A 15,030-nucleotide genomic window follows, 5' to 3' on the forward strand; every position below is an offset into this window, starting at 1 on the left:
AAATATGGAAATATTAATAATAAAATACTTATAATATGCAGGCCAAATTTTAAACTACGTCACACTTAATCTTAGGAGAATTCCACTTGGTTTTACCCTAGATAAGGCGTAATCTTAATGTTAAACTGCAAAAACCACATATTAACCATGGTATTTATAGCAAGACTGGTATGATGGTGTGTTAAGTTACAAATCGTATGTAACAATTAAAACAAATGTAATCGATTACAAATGACTGATTACTACTCGAAAATTGTAATCTGATTAAATTACTAATTACTTCATGCAAAAAGTAAAAAAAAAATCTGATTACTAATTACTTTACCTTGAAATTACTTATAAAACATAAACAATATAAAATACTCTTCAATATAAAAAGCTCTTCCTCTAATTTAATATCCACTGAAAAACATTACAATGGGTTGATCACAGCAGCTTGACATATTCAAAAGACTTAGTTCACCCAAAACTTATATGTCCCATTTTCTATATAACCGTGAGATTTAAACACTGCATTTTAGTGAATTTTTAAGCAGGTTATTTAATATATATATATATATATATATATATATATATATATATATATATATATATATATATATATATATATATTTTTTTTTTTTTTTTTTTTTTGAAGTCCTAAAAATATTCCCAAAAATTTCTGCAATAAAGAAAAATGAAATATATATATATATATATATATATATATATATATATATTTAAAATACAAAAGTATTATATCATAGATTATTAGGGGGAAAAAATTGGAATCTGTTAGTTTTAAATTAAAAACTTTGGCCTATTGTCATTTATTGCACTCATATCAAACTGGTCAGCACATTCAACTGTTCTTAGTCAGAATTTGGCCATTTCAATGAAAATAATTGATTAAAACATAATAATAATAATAATAATAATAATAATAATAATAATAATAATATAATGAAGAGCTTTAGGATTTTTATAGCCTCCCTTGTAAAAAAAAAAGAACATTTAAAAATTTATTAAAAATTAAAAATTCAATCCTGTACAAAAAATACTATTTACCCTGTTTAGGCTGAGTTGGGCCGCCAGGTTTTTGTGTGCCGGTGTCTTCCTTGGCAATGAGTATTGTCCTAAAATGCTTTCTGTTCAAGTGTTCGAACAAGTTGCTGGTCAAGTTAAAAACAAATAAAAACATAGACTGAATTTCACAACAATATTTTTCCTTTAAGCTCAATTAAATCAAAGTATTGTCTGTATTAGATTAGATTCAACTTTATTGTCATTACACATGTACAAGTACAAAGCAACAAAATGCAGTTTAGGTCTAACCAGCAGTGCAATAGCAGCAAGTGCAGGATAAAGATATAAGTTATAAAGTGCAGTTATAAAAAAAACTATGGTGATATTTACAGATGGATGTACTATCAACATTATATACAGGTTGTATTAACTATAAACAGAGATTTACAATAAATTAATATATGTACAGGTTGCTAATAATAATTAGAAGTGTGCAGATAAACATAATTACAAATGTATATGCACAGTGTGTGTGTACATAAATACAAATGTCCATGCAATGGGTATGTGCATTTCAAATAAATGAATCAGTGCAATGTAGTGTACTGAATATGTGCAATTTTTAAAATGTGCAAATGTTATATAGTGCAGTGACTGTCAGGAGTATAAGTTAGAGGAGAGTGGGGGGTGTATTAGGGGGGCTAGAGAGTCAGTGAAGGGCAGAGTACAAAAGGGAGACAGCTCTGGATAAAAAAGCTGTTCCTCAGTCTGCTGATTTTTGTCCGGGGGAGTCTGAAGCCCCTGCCGGAAGGCAGGAGAGAAAACAGTCTGTGAGCAGGGTGAGAGGAATCCTTAAGAATACTGCGTGCCCGGCACACAGTGTTTCTTCTGGATGTCCTCAATGGCTGGCAGTGTGGTCCCTGTGATGCTTTGGGCAGTTTTCACCACCTGCTACACTGCCTTGTGCTCAGCAATAGAGCAGCTTCCATACCAGACTGTGACACAGTTGGTCAAGATGCTTTCTATTGTGCAGCGGTAGAAGTTCACCAAGACATCCGATGAAAGCTGGTTCTTTTTAAGTTGCCTTAAAAATAATAGGCGCTGGTGAGCCTTCTTGACCAGGCTGGAGGTGTTGGTGGTCCAGGAAAGGTCCTTTGAGATGTGGGTCCCCAGCAACTTGAAGGATGAGACAGGCTCAACAAACATCCCATTGATGTGGATGGGATCGTGTGAGCCTGTTCGTCCCTTCCTGAAGTCAACAATGAGTCCTTGGTCTTGTTGGTGTTAAGGAGCAGATTATTGTCGGTGCAACAAGTGGCCAGATGCTGTATCTCCTCCCTGTAGGCAGTCTCATCATTGTTGCTGATTAGACCAATCACTGTGGTGTCATCTGCAATTTTGATGATGGTGTTGGATCTGTTCACAGGCCTACAGTCAATGGTAAAAAGAGAGTACAGTAAAGGGCTCAGCACACAGCCCTGTGGTACACCAGTGTTGCGTGTGACGGTGGTGGAGCAGATGTTGCCTGATCTAACATTCTTAGGGTCTGTTAGTCAGTATTACCACTGTAACCACTTCAGCTTGCGTTTTCCGGCATATTAACAGCGCATGCTTACTAACAGACATTGCAGCGGAAAACGTGATTTAAAAGAAGTATTTTTTCTTCTAAAAACTATAATTGTAATGTAAGTAACACAATTACATTGACTTTAGTAGCCTAACTGCAATCAAATGATACATACAGTATTTAAAATGTAATTCGTTACATTACTGCGTTCCTCAAAAATGTAATTATAATACAGTAACAAGTTACAGTGGAACACATTAAACCCAACTCTAGGTAATACAAATGCTAATCAATATACCATGTGTAATTTTTGTTAGGGATATTTTGCTGTTATTTGTATGTTCATATAAGACAGAGAAGCGCATGCAATGGCGGACTTGAGGACTTATACCCTTGAGCTAACCTTAACTTTGCCTTGTTTTGCAGAACCGTTCATGCTGTTGATTTCGAACCATTATTTGGCTATCCTCGGATTCTCGAACAGCCCAGCAAGAGCCCATGCCTTCCTCCTAAAGACTTTAAGGCTTCCAGCTGTCATTACTTTCTCTAAAACCAAGCAATGGACCGTTGTGAGCCAAGCCAGCGTTAACCGATATTTTTGGATGGGAGAAGCTCTGAGTAGCCACTGAATGAGGGTAAACCTTTCCTAAAAAAAAAACACAGAGGATTTTTTTATTTTGTATTGAATACTAAATCTATTGTTTGATCTAATTATTCTGCTTCTGAGGCCCTTTATCCCAGCACTGCTGATGAAACCGAAGCGAAAGAGGAGGCAGAGTGTGTCTCTTGGTTGTTTGAGACATGCTAGGACATCCATAGCACAGAGAGAAAGAGAGATAAAGAGCGAGAGATAGAAAGATAGAGAATAAAAGAGTACTGAGTGATTCAGTCACGTACAGCCCAGGCATTATCTATCCAACAATAAAAGATTACATCATATCAGCTGGCATAATTTCTTCAAGGTCTTGTATTGATTCTTTGAATGGCGAGTGCAGCTGTTGAAAGTGTACAAAAGAAAGCCATTGAATTTGCGGGATCGCATCAGGATTTTATAGGCACACAGAAACGATTTGACGATTCAGCTTTCATTCGGAGCATGATCACAACTTTCATGTGGCTTTGTTACAGGTATACACAGCACTCCAATTACGTCTGCTTTCTCTTTGCATGCAAGATGAGCCAGCACTCCTCTTAAACCGACAACCAAATTTGGCAAAACAGAGAAGTGAGAAAACGCAGTTTATATTCTCATCTGTCACGGTTACAAATTTAAAGTAAAACAAGTGTTTAATTACACCTAACTACCTCTTGAATAAATGTAGTAGTCTGCAGTGAAGTCTGGGGTGAACGTGAGAGTAGGAGATGCTGTGAAGCATGGAGATTACGATAGCAAAATTTTAGATGGTCGGACAGGGATTCGTCTTTAATAAATTGAGACAGTGTTGGTCTCCAGGATGATTCGAGACTGAACACAAAAATTAAAAACAAACTGTGCACACATTTAAGTGTGATATGACAATGCAATCTTACAGAAATGTGGATGTTTTTGATTTAGTGGCTAATTTGTACGTTACAACCCAGGCTCATTCTGGAAACGTAGCCCCACGGAGGTTTCTGGAGAGCGTGAAATATGTCCCAGGAAGTACGTATTTGTGCAGTTTTTGTTTTCGCTAATCCTTTTTCGCATCTTGAACATCTCTTGCAAGCGAGCGTGTGCCATTCGCACCCCTGCTGTTCTCATGTAAAAAGCCGCCGGAGGCCTCTTTTGAGCGACCGTCTGTCCGACTGACTGATTGACCAACTGACTGAACGATTGACTGGGCGGCCAACCAATCTGCCGACCCAGCCACCCTCCTCCTTCTTCCCTAAACCCGAGCGATGATTTACAAAGAAAAAGAAAAAGAAAAGCCCTCGTCCTCGAGCCGTTAGCCGGCGAGCGCGGAGCGGCATCACACTGCCCCCCTAGCGTTCACTTGAAAAAACAACATTTTTCCATACATACCTCCAGCCACGTAAATTGCGGTCTCCAGAAAATGTCCGCAGGGCTACGTTTTCAGAATGCCCTTTTCTTGGTACATTTCACATAGTCGCATTCGTACATTCTAGTATGATTATATATATATATATATATATATATATATATATATATATATATATATACACATCCTTTCATGATCATGCTTTACATGTTGTAGCACATAATTCAACTAACGCAATTGCACCACCGTGCTATCCACATTTCCACCAGAGTTTCCTGTAATTGCGGGTGTTTCCTTTTTAATTTGTCGACTTTAACTGCAGTTTGGCACTTTTTGGGGTTTTTCACTTTTATTATGATAGGACAATAGAGATTTAAGAAATGGGAAGCATTGTGAGCAGAGAGAGGGGAAGAATCGGCAAAGGACCTTGAGCTGGGAATCAAACTCATGTCGCTGTGAGCACGTCGGTGCTATATGTTGGCGCACAGTACCACTAGGCAATTGACACCAAGAAAGAGCAACGTTTTAATGAAATTTGATTCCGCACGCCGTATGGGAAAAAACCCTCCACATTTCATGATGCAGGTGTCTGTGGTCCTTTCGGACTCAGTAGGTGCAGAGAATAGCATCAAACAGCCGCATGTATGGTCACAAAATGCGACAAAAATCCTACACGACGGTAATAGTTTAAGGTGTTTACATGTCTGTACTGCACTTCAATAATGCGACTAAAATCGGCATACTCCACGTCTTAATTCGATTTCGATTTAGTTTGATTATGACCTTAATTGAATTAAAGTAATCAAAATCACTGTTTACATGGTAGACTCTTTATCAGACTATTGTCTTGATCGCATTAAAATCAGATTATTGGTGTCCATGTAAATTTACTCATTGAACCATTGTATTATTAGAAAAATGTGCATTTGTGGGGGCAATTCTGCCATTATGTAAAGTGAACCAGAGTCAAATATTACCTTATGCTACAGTTCTGACACCTAAAGAAACTGTTCAGTTGTATTTCAAGACATTTGCCAGATTTTTGGCCTCAAACTGCTCCTGTGTGTTTAGCACTAGTTTCTTCCACATCACATTGAAATCCTTCTGTTTTGTTTTGCTTTGATTTAAGCTTTTACTGTTGAATTATGTGAAGTAACTCGCTGGGTGTAGGGATATGGAAATGTAATGTTGTCAAAACCAGCCTGGACTACTTTAGGTATGTGTTTAACAGCACACCTTAAAACTCAGGTGTCAAAGTCAGTTCCTGGAGGGTCGCAGTTCTGCACAGTTTAGTTCCAACCCTTCTTCAACACACTTACCTCTAGGTTCCAAACAAGCCTGAAGGACTCAATTAGTTTGATCAGATGTTTTTTGACGTTTCTGTGTGGAGTTTGCAAGTTCTCCCCGTGTTCGCGTTTGTTCCCACAAGTCCAAAAAACATGTGGTATAGGTTAATTAGGTAAAGCTTAATAGTCCGTAGTATATGTATGTGAATGAGTGGGTATGGATGTTACCCAGTGATGGGTTGCAGCTGGAATGGCATTCATTCATTCATTCATTCATTTTCTTCATTCATTCATTTTCTTTTCGGCTTAGTCTCTTTATTAATCTGGGGTCGCCATAGCTGAATAACCCGCCAATTTATCCAGCATATGTTTTACGCAGCAGATGCCCTTCAAGCTGCAACCCATTTCTGGAAAACATCCATACACAATCATTCACACACAGACACTACAGACAATTTAGCTTACTCAATTCACCTGTGCCACACGTCTTTGGGCTGTGGGGTAAACCGGAGCACCCAGAGGAAACCCATGTGAATGCTGGGAGAACATGCAAACTCTGAAGCTCCAACCAGCGACCTTCTTGCTGTGAGGCAACAGAACTACCTACTGCGCCACCCCTGGAATGGCATTCGCTGCGTAAAACATATGCTGGATAAGTTGGCGGTTCATTCTGCTGATTAACAAAGGGACTAAGCCCAAAAGAAAATAAATGAAAACTAAAAATTGCATAGATGATGCATGTTAAACTCTTAAAAGCCACCAATGAGTCATAATAGGGTAGGCGGAGCTACTGAGAATCTTATTGATCCATTTGGAGCATTCTGGGTAGCTTAGGACAAGGGGTGTCACACTTTGGACTGCGCAAATCAAGGTAATGGTGATTGGCTCAGGCCAGGGGTCGATGACTGATTACTCCACCAAAGAGCAACATCTGTTCCCTGCCAGTTGTCGACAGATCACTTTGATAACGTTTAATTATGCAGAGGGTCACTGGACCAATTAGATTACTGCTCAATTACACCAGAAAATGGGATTGATAAGAGAGGACAAAAAACATTAATGATTTTTTTTGGTGAGATTGTTCCAATGTGCGGAGAGATTTATCACCCCGCGAGGATGTACATTTACATGGGATGGATTTGTCCTCAGGGCACGACAAATTCATGCAAAATGCAGCAGCAACTGGGGATTAATCTTTCATAACAAACAGAAAAATGGTTTGCATTTTTTGAGCGCACTTGAATATAAATGCTGGAAATGAATAAACATGATACAGTATATGTAAGAAAAGCAAGTCGAATCCAACGCTTGAGAACTGATTGTGATGAATATTATACATGAAAAAAAAAAAAATTTAACGCCCACGTGAAGTTGAATTTATGAATTTATGTAAGTCTTTTGCTACTATTGAAAAGTACTTTTTTTTCCAAGGTTGTGTTCCTGTCCTTTGAGATAATACAGAACTAGAACACACTGACGCAAAATCTTTTGTGCATCTCAGGGACTGCTAGTGTTGTTTTTTTGTGGTTCTCAGGATGGATAAAGCATGCGCTGGGACAGGAAGAAGAGACACAGAGGGGAGCAACTTCACCTGCTGATCACCTTCAGTCTGACCAATACGACTGGTCTCTGATTGGACGTGTCTGATGGCCATCCAATTGATAGGAATGGGAGAAAGAGGGAAAGGAAGAGGAACCTGATGACAGTTCCCTGCAGAGATGAAACTCCTCAGAAGCGCTCGGAGAGAAGATGACACTTCATACCACATCATTTGATGAGATTCAGAGAGGGTTATGGATCCTGTCACACAGCCAAATGAAGTCGAGGGAAAAAAAGCGCGTCCCTGGGCTCTTTTCTGGCCAACACCAGCCTGTAAATATCATGCATTATTGATGGGGTAAAATTTTCACTCTTGTTAGTTTTAAAGCTGACAACACGACGGGCAAATTAAACGTGTGATGTTTGATGTCACGTGTGTAAAAAGCATCTTCCAGACTAAAATCTGTTATAAAATTAATGCACAATACAAGTCATGGAGAAAGCTATGTAATAATTTAAATGCTTTGTAAAAGCTATGTAAAAATTGCATTTTAAATAATAACTCATTTAAATTGAGCTGAAACACAATCCTTGAGTTTTTTGGGGTAAAACTTAATTGTTTTATGTTTATTCCATTTAAATTTGTAAAAAATTAATAAGTTACCATAATTCCTTCATGCAGTGTCTACACAAATCTATAATTATAAATTTATATATATATATGGTAATTAAAATATTATTTTAATAATTATATATGTTTAAGAAATCTGTTTTGTTTAAATGCACCAAAATGCCTATACTTACTGAAAAACTGACAAATTTATTTATTTTCAAAATGGAGTTTACTCAATTATACTAAGCATTGTATGTGTGTGTAGAGCCCCTGTTTATCTTATTTTCTGTTTTCTAAACATAATAGTTTTAATAACCAATTTCTAATAAATGATTTATTTTATCTTTGCCATGATGACTACATAATATTTCACTAGATATTTTTAAGGCACTTTTATACAGCTTAAAGTGGCATTTAAACTCTTAACTAAGTTAATTAGGTTAATAGGCAGGTTAGGGTAATTAGTTATTGTATAATGATGTTTGTTCTGTAGACTATTGAAAAAAAATTATAGCTTAAGTGGCTAAAAAGTTTTACCTTAAAATGTTTTTTTTTTTTTTATTAAAAACTGCTTTTATTCTAGCCGAAATAAAATAAATAAGACTTTTTCCAGAAGAATATGGGCTAATAATTCTGACTTCAAATATATGTATGTATAAAATATATATATAAATATATATATATATATAATATATATATATATATATATATATATATATATATATATATATATATATATATATATATATATATATATACAAAAAAAAAAAAAAATATATATATATATATATATATATATATATATATATATATATATAAATAAATAAATAAATATATATATATATATATATATATATATATATATATATATATATATATATATATATATATATATATATATATATATATATATATATATATATTTATTTATTTATTTATATTTATTATTATTTACCTGTTTTCTTCTTTAAAAAGGGCCATGCAATCCCATGTGTCCTCTTGAGCTTCTGAGAATCTAAAGCAAAAGTTTTTCTTAATATATCGTAACTCTCTGGGGGAAATATTTTAGTCAACGTTTATTCACAAATAATTGATAAAACAGTTGTTTAATAATTCAAATCAATGCTGTTTTAATATCACTGAATAAAAACTCTATTTTTTATTTAATAGTTTGAAATGGTTTTAATATGTCTTTTGTCTGTTTTATTTTATACTTGTAGTTTTAGTTTATCTATCTATCTATCTATCTATCTATCTATCTATCTATCTATCTATCTATCTATCTATCTATCTATCTATCTATCTATCTATCTATCTATCTATCTATATATGTCAGTCTGTCTGTCTGTCTGTCTGTCTATCTTATATGTTATGAATATGCATCTATCATTTTATTTCTATAACTGATTTTCAATCCAAATTATCCAGCCTAATTAGAGTTTTGCAGGTCAATTTAAATGCAGAAATGTGCATTGGATGCCAATATGCCTGAGAAGAATTTTTAAAGCAAGAACAAGCGCGTTAAATCAAGGATTATTCTTGACGTGTGAAGCATCCATTGGGGAATTGGATTTGACATGGTCATACATGAAGCAAATCCCATTTGAAGCTAATCGTTTTAAACACACTCCATGCCAAAACCTGACAATGCAGTCTCCCACACACTGTGTTCAGAATAATGTTGTTGAGACAATAAAGACTCGTGCATTACTCAGCTGATTGTGAACGCTCTTTCATTTGCCTAATAAATGATAGCAGTTATGCAGCACCACAGCCATTCACTGTCTGTAAATGTGGACAGAGATGTGTCTTTGCGCACACTCACAGTAAATGTTGCTGAGGCCCATTATACGAACCATCTAAATTATCATAACATTATATTACCAAGCAGTCTTTCACCTCATGACCAGAATGGCCCGAGCAGTGAATAATCATCAGCATAATACTGAGATCTGTAGTGATGATGCCTCTGAGAGGGTTTTCCAGCACAAAATATAAAGCATATCTCCCAGCTAAAATATCAACATGTATGATTATTCACTGTGATATTTCAGTACAGATTATAAATAGTTTCATGTCAAAAACTGCATTGAGTGATGGGAAACCCCTTTACAGAGACAAATGGCCATTGATGTGGTTAGTTACATTTTACATGGAAATAGATTTTATTGGCTGTAAAAGTTCAATAAAACTGGCAAGATTATAATTAAGCAAGATAAAATATTACGTAATTTTGAAGGGCTAATTGCAATTGTAAGGATTAAATATATATGTTGTATATTGGAAATGTAATTGAGAGGCAGCATGAATCAAGACAGTATTTTAATTTGTGAAGGGTTTTTCTTGCTATGAAAATAATGTAACAATCTTTTCCTCATAAAGAATGAAATTAAATAAAATTTTAGTCATTTAAAATACACAAAATTTCTGTATGATTTTTTTTTGTATGCAGTTAAACTTAACACCCTTATTTTGATATTTTATATTGTTACAATAGTTGAAGCTTGAAGTTATTGTGCTTTCTGTGTATATAAAAACTCTTGGAAATTAATTTGATGCAGACACCAAAGATGACATACATTAGAGGTGCACTCCATTAGTTTTAATTAGCTAGACCAAAAAGTTGACATAGCTGAAAAAACAATCAATACTGCCTAGGAATGACATAGTGGTAAAAAACTGTTTAGTATTTTGGGTGAACTCGTCAGAGCAAGTAGTAATCTTGATTTGTTAGTAAATCAAAAACCAACAAAAGGCTTTTCTTCTTGTTTAAACTTATTTAAAATGAGTTAAAACAGCACAATTATTAAGTTTTTTTAAACAGCTTAATTGTTTTATGTTTAATCCACCTAAATTTGTAAAACAGATTAAGTTAAATTAATCAAATTGGGTTGGAACAACACGAATTGTATGGAACCCAGCATTTGTTACAGTATATGTTAGAAAGTGAGCCAAATTTGATAGCATTTTACTTTAATTTCACTATTTACAATCTTTTATGGTGCATTTAGGTGCATCATTAAGTGTATTTTAGTGTAAATTAGAGGTATTATGAACTTGAAAGAGAGGCTATATGACAGAAATACACAAGAGATGTAATTAAATGAACAGAGCTGGCCACACGTATAGTACACCCTCTGTTAAACTAATATATAAAAAATTTATATGATTCATTGACATTTTAAAAGATATAATTTACCTATTTAGAGAGTACTGATAGTTTGTGTAGCTGCTTGATTAAGCTAGTAATGAGGTACATTAACAGTAACAGATTTAAAAATAAAAAGGCTAATATAAAAATATAAAAATAAAAAACTCTTAAAAGCAATTTCAGCTTTAAAGGGCTATCCGTACATGGTAACAGTGCAGTTACTATGTGTAAAAATAAATCTTTAAAAAAATGTATATAGTACTTGAATGAAGAACTCCTGAAAATCAAGAATGGGTTGCTTTGACAGTTACAGATTTAAATACAAAAAGGTGGGAAACAGATAAGGAACTCTCATACCATTTCAGATTTAAAGCGCTGTCTAGGACAATATGGCTCAAAACAGAACAGTTAATATGTAAAAAAAAGAAAGAAAAAATCTTTATATAGTGCTTGGGTGATTGAACTCCTGAAAATAAGTAATGAGATACATTGACAGTGACAAAAAATAAAAATAAAAATAAAAAATACTAGAGGCAGAACAACATTCAGAATTAAATGGCGATTCTGGACAAAATGGTACTAAAAAATACAGTTATGTGTAAAAATAAATAAATAAATACATTTTCTGAGCTCCAGAAAATAAGTAGTGAGGTATTTGAAAACAAAAAGGCGGGAAATAAAGAATGCTAATCTTTATCACAAAATAGCATTTTGAAATTATAGGGCTATTAATAATGAAATAATCTTTTAAAGGACTATCTTTTTTAGTTTGTACTTGGTTGACTGAGCTCCAGAAATTTAGCAGCCTGACCTAATATGCTGCTTTGACAGTTACAAATTTGAATACAAAAGGTGAGAAACAGATACCCTAAGTACCATTCCAGCTTTAAAGGGGTGTTCAGGACCACATGGCTTTAAATAAAACAGTTACTGTTAGTAAAAATAAACCTTTAAAACACTTCTTTATAGTACTAGAATGATTGAACTCCTGAAAATCAGTAATGAGGTACAGTGACAGTGACAAAAAAGGCGAGAAATAAAGTCCCCTAATCTTTATAACAAAACAACATGTCAGAATTGGCTATTCTGGACAAAATGGTCCTACAGTTATGTGTAAAATAAACAACTATCTTTTTTATTGTGTATCGGTTTACAGAAAATAAGTAATGTGGTACTTGAAAACAAAAAGGTGGCAAAAAAAATGCTAATCTTTATCACAAAATAACATTTCAGAATTAAAATAATCCTTTAAAGAACCATCTATTTTATTGTGTACTTGGTTGATTGAGGTCCAGAAAATCAGTAGCCAAATAAGTTGCCTTGACAGGTACAGACTTGAAAAACAAAATGGCGGAAATGAAAAACCCTAAACTCAAACAGAAACATTTCAGCATACTTTATCATTACTATACATAATCCTTTAAAGAACCATCTTTTTATGCAGTACTTGGTTGATTGAGCTCCAGAAAATTAGCAGCTTAGCCTAATAAGCTGCTTTGACAGTTACAGATTTTAAAAACAAAATGGCGGGAATAAAGAACTGTATACTCTTAACACTAAACCATTTCAGCATTAAGTGTTCTTTAGGACAATATGGTCTGAATAGAAACTCCTACTATGTATAAATAACCTTTAAAGAACCATCTTTTGTAAAGGCGGGTAGCTGTCTGCAGGGTGAAGCTAAATGAATTCCTGACCTGATCTTTACCTTCAGGAGAAAATACAAAAAAATAACACAACAACAAACATGGCAGTTCTGTTTAAAATGCCAAGTCACTCTGGACTTGCAGTTAACCGTCTCACTGCTGCAGTATCGACTGCAATAACTGCACTGCTTTTCAGAGCCGCAGTCACAAATTCTAATTATTTGCCAATAAAGACACGTATTGTCAAGATAAACGCCCAAAGAACAAAACACGACCGAAATGATCAATATAAACAACCTTTGCAAAGACATTCATTTTTAGCACAATTACAAACACCACTACAAAACAGTGATGTTTCCAGTTCACAGCTACTTAGAGTACTGGGTTGGTCAAACTGCTGATGAGCCACAGAACAATATACAATATAATGTACAATATTACATAAAATTACATAAAACGTGTCCTCTCTCTGTAAACATTGAGTCACTGTACAAATGGAGGTTAACATACTCTGCTGCTTGCATTACAAAGGACTGCATCACCACTGAAACACTATCGGACTTGCAGACGCTTCTGTCACAAGGTGATCAATACAAGATGTGTGTGTTGTGTTGATCTAGATCTAACAAACCCAGCCGTTAGGGATCATCTGCATTTTACGGGATTGTCTGAAGGATGAAGAGACATGTAAGTAATAAACACATGCATTATACACACATAACTACTGAGATTAATTAAATGTTTTTGTTTAAATGTGAAATAAAATCTTTTGGTGAATATTATTTCATCATTTCGCTGAAAAAAAGTCTAATTAATGTACTCTAATTCAGTTAATTGTCTAATTAACTGTTAATTAAAGGGATAATTCACAAAAAAAAGAATAATTTAGTCTGTAATTACTCACCCTCAAAACTTCATTCATCTTCAAAACACAAATCCAGATCTGATTGCTTTCAGATTTCATCTAAAGTATCTTTGTGTTCTGAAGATAAATAAAGAAATTTGGATCAAAGTTAAAAAAAATTGCTGAGGTACTTGGTTGTTCTGTGTGGTTGCTATGGTATTTTTTGTGCACTGTAAAAAAAATGGGTTGCCTTAAGTTTTTAAGTTTAATCAAATTGACCCTGTGTGAGTCCATTAAACTTATATTATGTTAAACTGACTTAAAACAGCTTGTGTAACTTATAAAATTAAGTTAAAACATGATTGACTTAGTTTAATAACTTACAATGACCTAAAAACATGCTGTCTGGACTAATTGATCATATTTTTTTTACAGTGTGGTTAGTAGGGTGTTGCTAGGTAGGTACTAAGGTTGTATGTGTGGTCCACAAATTCCTGCATGTTGTCCCAACACAAATGGATTAAGTAAACTTAATTGGTAATTGCTAGGGGGTACCTGGGTGTTTTGTGTGGTTGCTTTGTTATTTTTTTGTGGCTACTAGGGTGTTGCTAGGTAGGTAGTAGGGTGTTCTTAGGGAGTACCATGGTGTTATGTGTGGCTGTTATTCTGTGTGGTTCCTAGGGTGTTTCTAGGTAGGTGTTATGTGTGGTCCACAAATTCCTACATGTTGTCCCAACACAAACGGATTAAGTTAACGTAATTGTTCATAGCTGGAGTGGGGGGTGGGGTACTTGGGTGTTTTGTGGTTGCTATGTTTTTTGTGGTTACTAGGGTGTTGCTACTATATAGGTATTAAGGTGTTCTGTGTGGTTACTAGGGTGTTCCTAGGGAGTATGGTGTTGTGTGGCTGCGATTCTGTGTGGTTACCAGGGTGTTTCTAGGCAGGTACTAGGGTGTTGTGTGTGGTCCACAACAATTCCTACATGCTGTCCCAGCACAAATGGATTAAGTTAACTCAATAGTTTTTACAAATTTAAGTGCATTGAACATAAAACAATTAGGTTATCCCCCTCAAATAATTGTGTTGCCTCAACTCATTTTAAAAGAGCGGTTTGAACAAGCAGCAAAAGTAATTATCTGAGTAAATGACATGTTATTAATGATATTCAATTTTGGATGAACTATCCCTTCATCAGGTTATGTATTTTGTTTTCATAGGAGCCGTGATTTTTACTGCCATTTTTTATGTTGAAAATTTTACTCTAGAGTTTAGCAAAGTGACTTCAATTTAGGAGTTTTTTTTAATTTTTGTTATTTCTTAGATTTTTGCTAAATTGTTTATTAAACATATACTAAGTACAAATAATAAATATTAATTTTCCCAGAGATGGGTTGCGGCT

General features: G+C 34.5%; 1 long non-coding RNA gene across 1 annotated transcript; it reads left to right on the forward strand.

Moving 5' to 3' along the window:
- The first annotated feature begins 4,765 nt into the window (after window positions 1–4,765).
- On the forward strand, window positions 4,766–7,195 carry LOC147831110 (uncharacterized). The gene is made up of 2 exons (XR_015525243.1): window positions 4,766–6,060; window positions 6,232–7,195. It is a non-coding gene; the product is annotated as an uncharacterized LOC147831110 (long non-coding RNA).
- Window positions 7,196–15,030: the final 7,835 nt, after the last annotated feature.

This window comes from Danio rerio, chromosome 24 (assembly GCF_052040795.2).
Source record: "Danio rerio strain M-AB ecotype USA chromosome 24, GRCz13ab, whole genome shotgun sequence".
NCBI lineage: Eukaryota > Metazoa > Chordata > Actinopteri > Cypriniformes > Danionidae > Danio > Danio rerio.